This window comes from Schistocerca nitens, chromosome 2 (genome assembly GCF_023898315.1).
Source record: "Schistocerca nitens isolate TAMUIC-IGC-003100 chromosome 2, iqSchNite1.1, whole genome shotgun sequence".
Classification (NCBI taxonomy): Eukaryota; Metazoa; Arthropoda; class Insecta; order Orthoptera; family Acrididae; genus Schistocerca; species Schistocerca nitens.
This window is the reverse complement of record NC_064615.1, coordinates 926,303,391-926,313,484: the sequence shown is the minus strand read 5'-3', so window position 1 is coordinate 926,313,484 and position 10,094 is coordinate 926,303,391. Positions and strand designations below refer to the sequence as shown.

At 44.5% G+C, this 10,094-nt stretch overlaps 1 non-coding gene across 1 annotated transcript; it reads right to left on the bottom strand.

Moving 5' to 3' along the window:
- Nucleotides 1–4,298: 4,298 nt before the first annotated feature.
- On the bottom strand, nucleotides 4,299–4,373 carry Trnas-cga (transfer RNA serine (anticodon CGA)). Its single transcript has one exon. It is a non-coding gene; the product is annotated as a tRNA-Ser (tRNA).
- Nucleotides 4,374–10,094: the final 5,721 nt, after the last annotated feature.

Here is a 10,094-nt window from a genome sequence, read left to right as displayed (position 1 = left end):
AAGTTCAGGTCTGGTCGACTGTGAGGGAAAGCTTTGTGTTTCTCCCCAAACTCTGCTTTGCCTTTACTGTAGCATAGTCAGCGGGGACACTATTTGTAGTGAAACTATTATTTACATCACTTAGAACTGTTTTCACCCTATATGTTTTCCCTTACACGTTATCCAAACAGACACAAGTTCTTGCTTTATAATGCGATGTACAAGTCACTTTATGGTATTTCATTTTATTGAAAATCGTTACCTTTAAGGGAAGAACTTTGTGTAACTTCAAAATTTCTGACATATGACACAAACTTCATTATAAATTGTGAAATCGTCGTTTCCGATGTGCTATGACAGCATTCTGGCTCTGTAGCTGAGTGGTGAGTGCAGATGGCTGCCCTGCGAATTACCCGACTTCGATTCCCCGTGGTGCCAAGTATTATTCCCTAAGGGGAGGACTGGTTCTGGGTGCCCTCAACTTCTGGGTGCCGCCAACTGAATGAGAAATATCGTCTGTAAAGTCGGAAAAGGGGCCGGGAGAGCCCTTTGATGACAACTAGCTTGTCGTACCGCATCCACACGTCATAAGGCAGAAGATGACATGATGACTGGTTGACAGCCCTAAGGCCATCACGGCATGGACGAGAATATTGTTTCTACTAGGCAGCTGCCTCATTATTAACAACGTTAACCATCAGATACAGTCTGCTACAAGCTACCATTACGTTCTCGCCAAAACACAAATTTCACACGAAAATCTTGGTATATGAGTGATGTTTCACAGCATAGTTCGAAACAACCACTAACCATACTACAGATTGTAGAACATAGATTACAGTATAGTTCCTTCATAGCTTAAAAGACAAGGTTCGCTAAAATGAAACATTTCTTTTTTAATTACATGAATTGGACCGTATCTCCAAAAATATTTACGGGAAAAATCTGTGAGTACCCAAAGAAATGGGAGCACCATTTTTTAATTGAAGTGTCTTTTTTTTCGTAAATCTTTCGTTGTCAGTCTCTGACACACAAGTTAGTTTCAGCACCCCATCCTCCGTAAAAAGTACTGGCGGCATCAGTGATCTAGGTGTTGAGATGCCTTGCTTCTACACGGAGATTCCGGGTTCAGTTACCTGTCGTCACCTAATACTGATTTTGCTCTGAGGGAAAAGTGTCTAAAGGAGTGGTCCCTGAGTTGCGTGTCCTACTGAGAATTTTTGCCTCAATAAATAAATTGTGACACAGACATGCTTTGCACCGACATGATAGCAGATTGAATGATTTTCACCAGAATTAGAGTCACCTGACGTCCTTTAAGTCCACTTATGGTTACATGAAAAAGGGATGATTAAGCTGCGCTTGAGTCTGCTGAGAAGTCGTCTAAATACCTGTCCTTCGTTTCATACGTGACCCTGTGCTACACGTACATTAAATTTTTCCTCACCGTCCAAAGTCACTGAACCTGCTGAGTCCTGATTCCTAATGATAAGAAAACATACAGTTGCCTCAACTGTGCTGTGCTAGTACAATTGTTCATGAGTATCTCGCAATGACTGTTGACAAGAAAAGCATTTCAACAACTGCAAGTATACACGGGAATACTAAAACATGTGAAAACGTCATGGAAGAATTGGAAGAAAAATGACTGAGGACGTGACACGAATATAAAAGAAATGATCCTTGAGAAAAGTAGAACTACTATAAGCTACTTTCTCACTATATGAAGCGAAGCAATATCAGTCGGTTAATAAACCTTGATGCAAACTGAATGAAAAAATCCCGCCCGCAGGCTATTTTATGGAAGTGAAAGGAATTTGAAGAGTTTAATCCGACTGTGACGTTTTTTTGTAATTTTTAATTTCTGTGCAAAATGAAATACGTGCGGCATAAATGAAGCACACTACTTTAGCATTTTATACCTTTCTGTATCTTACTGTGACAGTTGTCACCTTCACGTTCTGATTACATTGTATAAGCTGCTCATGTCATTTCTTCTGCTTTGACTGCCTTGTACTGTGTAACGGTACTTTGCGGGCAGGCGTGTCAATTAGCATCATATTAATTAAAATCGGAGATAAATAGACTTTATTTTGGAAGAATTAAAAACGGGAAAGTAATACGAAACTTCAATAACTGCACAGTATTACTAAGAAGCAATATAATGAAAATTAATAAAAAGAAAAGTAGCAAAGACCAAGTGGGACAGAAAGATATAGGGGCGCGTTTGTTTTTTAATACATATAAAAGAACATGTAACACATTATTGAGCTCTCTACCTTCAGTTATCGCAATCTGGATAGTCATAGAAAAAGTGGTACGCGACTGCGAAATTCGTTAAGGATATTATTTAAAGACTCTTCAAGCAGGTTTAAAATACATTACGTGTGACGAAGTGATCAGAGACGTTTATTGTCGGGTGAAGTGAAAATGATTCCGACAACATAATTCGAACTTTGTGTTAGCTGGGAAAAATACTCTTGGGAAACTATTATGGTTGTGGAACCCACGAAAGTTGTACGCAACGGAAAGCTATAGTTTACATAATTCTGCATTTTATAAAATTGTGAAACGCGTGTGCGCGGGGCATTAAGAGAATCTTATCCTTGGACAGTTGCAGGGGTAACTGATACAAACAACGCGCCAGCATAAAAATAGTTCGCTTATTAACTACCAGATATTAATTAACGGGGACCTAAAATACTAAAAACAGTGCATACACCGTTAAATTCAACCATGCGTGTGAAAGATAATCACATCGAACATTTCGAGGGCGAAGAATAGACATTTAAGTGCCGAATTGAGAGCTTGGGTCGTGTCGATATTTGGGCATTATATGACGCGTTATTCAGAACACGATATCGACCATTCTAATACTGAAAAGATGGATAGGGCCATCACCTCCAATCCCGATTCATATTTCATATTTAGTTACTGAAAAGAAGAGTGTTAATAAGCAAACTACATTTCAGTTTTATCCACTATTTTGGCTTCATTACGTAGTCTTGATTACATGATAAACAATATCTGTGGAAGTTGTATACAACATATTGTCATAATATTTAGCCAACCAATTTTGTGGGACACCAAAAATGAAAATGCATGAAATTGTTCTTACAGCGGGTGTATAATGTGTAAGTGCGACGAACTATATTGAGAAACTGAACATCCATTACGTACTTGCATGTTTATCTGCGAAAATGGTCCTTGTCGGTACATCAGCATAGAGTTCGAATAGAATCGCTGGAACATTGCAAACCATTCAGATTAATCGAACATCTAAATACGCATAATGCTGGTATCACCAGGATGTGTTCTTTCTCCTCACCTCCAAGGCAGTAATTGAATTAAGAGTCAGCCGGGAATAACATTTAAATCAATTGACGACCATTGATCTAGCGTCACGAATTTTCAAACGTCCACAGCCGTGTATGAAGGCGAGTGACAGCACGAGTGCTAACGTCGATCGAGGGGTGTCGTCGTAATCGTATTGAATGACACTGAGCGGTCACAACTGCAATGGTGTGACAATGGATTTCTTTTGCAGGTGTACCGGATTTGGCTGTCAGCATGCGGACCTTACTCTTTGCGTTGGCAGCACTGCTCCATGGTAAGTTCTGAAAGACCTTACGAGTAATAAAGATTTTTTTAATGAAGTTTTTCTGAATTCAGGTATTATGCAGCACATGAACTCTCAGTGGAGATGAAAACCATATGCCAGCCCGTTTTGAAGCACGGGTCTTGAGCAATACCGGCTAATGTTGTTAGCGCTTCACAAATATCTGCTTAGCGCATTCTCTGGTCGTAAAATTTTGGCTAGCCAATGTCATTTCATTTTTCGGATAATGTTAATGGCACTGACGATTTTCTCAGTTAACTGCGACTCTTTCCTTAAAATAACAATAATAAAACTTTAAGTGCATGTACTTTTGTTAGGACTTTGGATCTTATTTTCAATGGTCTTTGCAAGATCGATCTGTCAAGTACAGTTTGGCTATAATTACATTAATTAACCTCATGGTGCTTATCTAACGCCATTTAAAGGGTCTGGGGGCCTAGATATTTACAGTTTATTTTAAATATCTCGGCCTTCATGTGAACAGCGAATCTAGATCGTCCCGTCATCATGTCAGAGATAATTGTGGAAGAGGTCAGAACTTACTTCGTGCCACGACGAGAAACTCTCAGAGCAGGGCTCTCGTGAGAGATTCATATACACGACTGGCCATTAAAATTGCTACACCACGAAGATGACGTTCTACAGACGTGAAATTTAACCAACAGGTAGAAGATGAAACTTCCTGGCAGATTAAAACTGTGTGCCCGACCGAGACTCGAACTCGGGACCTTTGCCTTTCGCGGGCAACTGCTCTACCAACTGAGCTACCGAAGCACGACTCACGCCCGTTACTCACAGCTTTACTTCTGCCAGTACCTCGTCTCCTACCTTCCAATATCTTTCTTTCCTGCGAACGCAGGAGAGCTTCTGTAAAGTTTGGAAGGTCGGAGACGAGATACTGGCAGAAGTAAAGCTGTAGCTCAGTTGGTACAGCACTTGCCCGCGAAAGGCAAAGGTCCCGAGTTCGAGTCTCGGTCGGGCACACAGTTTTAATCTGCCAGGAAGTTTCATATCAGCGCACACTCCGCTGCAGAGTGAAAATCTCATTCTGGAAACATCCCCCAGGCTGTGGCTAAGCCATGTCTCCGCAATATCCTTTCTTTCAGGAGTGCTGGTTCTGCAAGGTTCGCAGGAGAGCTTCTGTAAAGTTTGGAAGGTAGGAGACGAGGTACTGGCAGAAGTAAAGCTGTGAGTACCGGGAGTGAGTCGTGCTTCGGTAGCTCAGTTGGTAGAGCACTTGCCCGCGAAAGGCAAAGGTCCCGAGTTCAAGTCTCGGTCGGGCACACAGTTTTAATCTGCCAGGAAGTTTCATATCAGCGCACACTCCGCTGCAGAGTGAAAATCTCATTCAGGTAGAAGATGCTGTGAAATGCAAATGATTAGCTTTTCAGAGCATTCACACAAGGTTGGCGCCGGTGGCGACACCTACAACGTGCTGACATGAGGAAGGTTTCCAACCGATTTCTCATACACAAACAGCAGTTTACCGGCGTTACCTGGTGAAACTTTGTTGTGATGATTCGTTTAAGGAGAAGAAATGCATACCATCACGTTTCAGACTTTGATAAAGGTCGGATTGTAGCCTATCACGATTGCCGTTTATCGTATGGCGAAATTGCTGCTCGCGTTGGTCGAGATCCAATTACTGTTAGCAGAATATGGAATCGGTGCGTTCAGGAGGGTAATACGGAACGCCGTGTCGGATCCCAACGGCCTCGTATCACTAGCAGTCGAGATGACAGGCATCTTATCCGCATGGCTGTAACGGATCGTGGAGCCACGTCTCGATCCCTCAGTCAACAGATAACAGATGGGGACGTTTGCAAGACAACAACCTTCTCCACGAACAGTTCGACGACGTTTGCAGCAGCATGGACTATCAGCTCGCAGGCTACGGCTGAAGTTACCCTTGACGCTGCATCAGAGACAGGAGCGCCTGTAATGGTGTATTGAACGACGAACCTGGGTGCACGAATGGCAAAACGCCATTTTTTCGGATGAATCCAGGTTCTATTTACAGCATCATGATGGTAGCATCCGTGTTTGGCGACATCGCGGTGACCGCACATTGGAAGCGTGTATTCGTCATCGCCATACAGGCGTATCACTCGGCGTGATGGTATGGGGTGCCATAGGTTACACGTCTCGGTCACCCCTTGTTCGTATTGACGGCACTTTCAACAGTGGACGTTACATTTCAGGTGTGTTACGACCCTTGGCTCTACCCTTCATACGATCCCTGCGAAACCCTACATTTCAGCAGGATAATGCACGACCGCATGTTGCAGGTCCTGTATGGGCCTTTCTGGATACAGAAAATGTTCGATTGCTGCCCTGGCCAGCACGTTATCCAGATCTCTCACCAATTGAAAACGTCTGGTCAATGGTGGCCGGGCAACTGGCTCGTCACATTACGCCAGTCACTACTCTTGATGAACTGTGGTATCGTGTTGAAGTTGCATGGGCAGCTGTACCTGTACACGCCATCCAAGCTCTGTTTGACTCAATGCCCAGGCGTATCAAGGCCGTTATTTCTACCAGAGGTGGTTGTTGTGGGTACTGATTTCTGACGATCTATGCGCCCAAATTGCGTGAAAATGTAATCACATGTCAGTTCTAGTATAATACATTCGTCCAATGAATACCCGTTTATCATCTGCACTTGTTCTTGGTGCAGCAATTTTAATGGCCAGTAGTGTATGTACCTCGCACTCCCGTGACCTCATGCAATTTACGCCTCCATGCTGTCGCAGGAGACATTCGACAGCTATCAACATAAGGTACTGCTGTTATGTATAGGAAGTGTGGGAATCCTCTCCAACGAACCCTCTGTTAGTAGAAACAAAGGAAGCACACTCACCAATACATAGCGAGTGCCTCGACGGAAAACACCAACAACGCTATGGGGAGGGGTTTACGAACAAAATTTGCCACATAAGTCAGGATGCTACACCGACCGATTTTGGATCCATAAATCAATACCATCAATTGTGGAGGAAATATTCAGTTTTATAAAAGCAATGAGAATAACTGAGCCTGCCGTTGTGGCAAAGCGGTTCTAGGCGCTTCAGTCCGGAACCGCGCTGCTGCTACGGTCGCAGGTTCGAATCCTGCCTCGGGCATGGATGTTTGTGATTGTCCTTAGGTTAGTTAGGTTTATGTAGTTCTCAGTCTAGGGGACTGATGACCTAAGATGTGAAGTCCCATAGTGCGTAGAGCCATTTGAACCAGAATAACTGAAAAAAATTTAAAAGAAAGACAGCCTTACGGGCCCTTAAATTAATGAAAAATTACCTTACAGAAATATAACTTTAACATAACTGAGCTCAGAAGTTGCGAAATTAAGTGAATTATCAGGCTTTGTGAATATGAAAAATAAGTTTGTAAAAGCCATTAGGTTTAAAAAAATACTCAGACAGCAAGATCTCATAAATACGTGAATTAACTATTATGGAAAACGTTCGGCAATATGGTGTTATGATAGCCTGAATGATCTACAATACACTCAGCACATTCTCGACGTTTGGCGTTAACATTGGCCGCGCGTCTGAATTCCGTGCTCGAGAGCTCTGTGGAAAAAACAGGCAGGAGGGCTTGAGCACAGGAATAACGGCTTCTAGAACGCAGAAACCGAGTATTAATACACAGTTCACTAAAATACTAAAACGAACAGCCGAGCACTGGGTACCGCCCAATGCAGGAAGAGATGTTAAACGTTATACTGTGACAACAGCAGTTACTATTAAGGCAATACTTAATCAAACAATCTGAAATGACGTGAAATTTCACTTGTTAAATTTATAAACCACAACTACCTCATGGTGATAATGACCAGACAATCCGTACACAACCTTAAATACCAATGCACAGTTTGACAGCGCAGAATTGTTACTATTATAGTTGCCAACAATGAAGAAGTTTGCAATTCCAGTTTAAATTAGCGGCTGACGTTTTATACAGAGAATAAACTTTGATTCATAAAATTGACCAGTTAACATATTAACAATAATAATAAAAAAGGTATCGCTGAGTATCGACCACACCTGTAATTCAAGACAAATGCAACGGAACCAGACCAGGGCACAGCGCAGTTACATGGACTTGCAATACCAGGTATCCCAGACCCACGTCCAACTGGCTTAAGGAATGACTAACGAAAATCAAAGTGGCTACATGGAGCAATCACATCCAAAAGTTCCACCACAAAATGGCCCACCATTTAAAGTTAGTGCAGGCGCTCGCTGTTAACATGCACGCCAGAGTAAACTCCCGTGCTCTCTCCAGGATTAAAGATACACACAACTCTTAAACAAAGCCTATGTTGACTGGTGGTGACTGCTTCCGCACTCCAGTGCCGCTCGCCACTAGACCCAGGCGCCGGGAAGTCAACACCGTGCGTCCTCGCAGTACACCAAGCGCCGAATGATTACTGTCGATGCTCCGTGCGCTGTCTTCCCTCTGTCGCTGCGGCCGACCGAGTCTCCGTCACTGCCCCCGACTGAATCTCCCTTCTCGAGCCGCGGCCGCACTAAATAGAGGTCGCTAGACAACCAGGATGCCGCAAAGCGCGTAACTTCGACAGAGAAACTATCCTGCCAAGAGCATCGGCTCAGTGCTCATTATGCAGTCAAGTACAATAGAAATTCGAGGCTGCCATCCATTTCTGCTCCTACTGTCCTTTTTACCTACAAATTTAACACAGTGGGTTTACAATCGAAAAATCGTTACTCTGGTATCGGGCTGTGCTAAAGTTGAATTGCCGCTGGAGCGAATGGACCTCGATGGACGTCACAGGTCAGTAACACCGCAGCGCTGCACTCGAATAGTGGGGACACCGCCGTCTCAAAAATTGGTCAAATGGCTCTGAGGACTATGGGACTTAACTTCTGAGGTCATCAGTCCCCTAGAACTTAGAACTACTTAAACCTAACTAACCTAAGGACATCACACACATCCACGCCCGAGGCAGGATTCGAACCTGCGACCGTAGCGGTCGCGCGGTTCCAGACTGTAGCGCCTAGAACCGCTCGGCCACCCCGGCCGGCACACCGCCGTCTCGCCATGTGAATACAACAGCCAGTAGTGTTCCTCGCCGCTGGCATGAATACCATCGCACCGCGACCCCTCAGCCAGTCGTGTACTTCATCTGACAATGTTCGTTACTACATCCACCGTACTACTAACGACTCCTCGACTACTTTGCTTTGATATTGGTTTTTCTCTTCGGTCTCGATTTGGATCGTGGCTCGTACTTGACCTGTTGACAGCCATGTTTCGAATGTTGGTTGCACTTCTTTGTTGCACAGTTTTGTATTGACATTCTCTTGTCGTGTCGTATCCAACGGTTCCGTCAGCCCTGTTTGTCGACTCAGGCGTGGGTTTGAGTGCCGTCCGCCGGTCCCGTCCGGAGGCGACCTTCCCACCTTGTGTCGTAATCGTTACTCTCGTGTTTTTCTGACGTATGCCACTCGCGGATATAGCAACTGGCGACGAGGAAACTGGATGTTGTTTCGTAGTAAGTAAGCTAAATTGGTTAGCTTGTTCGAGCAATAGCAACAATTGAGCACCAGCAGCAGATACAGACGGACTTAAAAAAGTCACTTCAGCTCTTGGCGTACAGACTTCGTGTGTAGAAGGCCACTTTTCCACAGGGACCGGCGCTACAAGTGCTTGATACCACACTCCGTCTTCCGTCGTTTCGTCCTTTCAGTGACGCTACGGACGACTGAGACAGATATTTGCATCGACCTCCACGAGTTATGCATTCTGCTGACTAATTATTATTTCCAGTGCTACAATGTGGTTGCGTCCAGGCTAGAATATCATCATTAACATAACAAGCCACGACAGTCATACCGCTCATGGTTCACTGACTTGCAAGGGCTCAGCCGAAAATATACTTGGGTCAGTCGAGGCTGTAAGCCTTCCTACGCCGACTACTTGATTCGTGATGTTGTGGTTCAACTGGAGCCTGACCCAAAGGTTCTCACGGCGTCGTTACATGACATTACGTGCATTTCTCGTTCGTTCGAAATAGTGCAGGCGGCTAGCGAACGACTGATGGAAACGCCGATAGTGGCGCAGTTCACGCGCCATTACGTGCACTACCCCGGCGTTGTAAACTTAGGACGCCCCCCAGTTTGCAACAACGTCGTGATTCGTCTTTGTCCAATGTCGCTATGACTCCTAAGCCTTCAGTCGCCCCTCAATGACGGCTACGGGGCCGCTTCCTTCGTGCCTGCAGTATTTTTCCTCTCACACACGAGAGGTCTGTCTACATCCGGAGCACACTGTGGCAAAGAGGAACATCTCCGCTCAGTATGTCCCAGTCGCACGACCCACCCCTACCCGGCGCCACGATCACACCACGACATAGTACACGTGCTGCAGGCACTACGTTATTCCTTCACGTAAGAAATAGTTTCCCAAGCTTCACATGTCTCTCTAGGACATCCGTTTTCAGGTGCACACTGGAACTACCATCTCTTTGATCAGT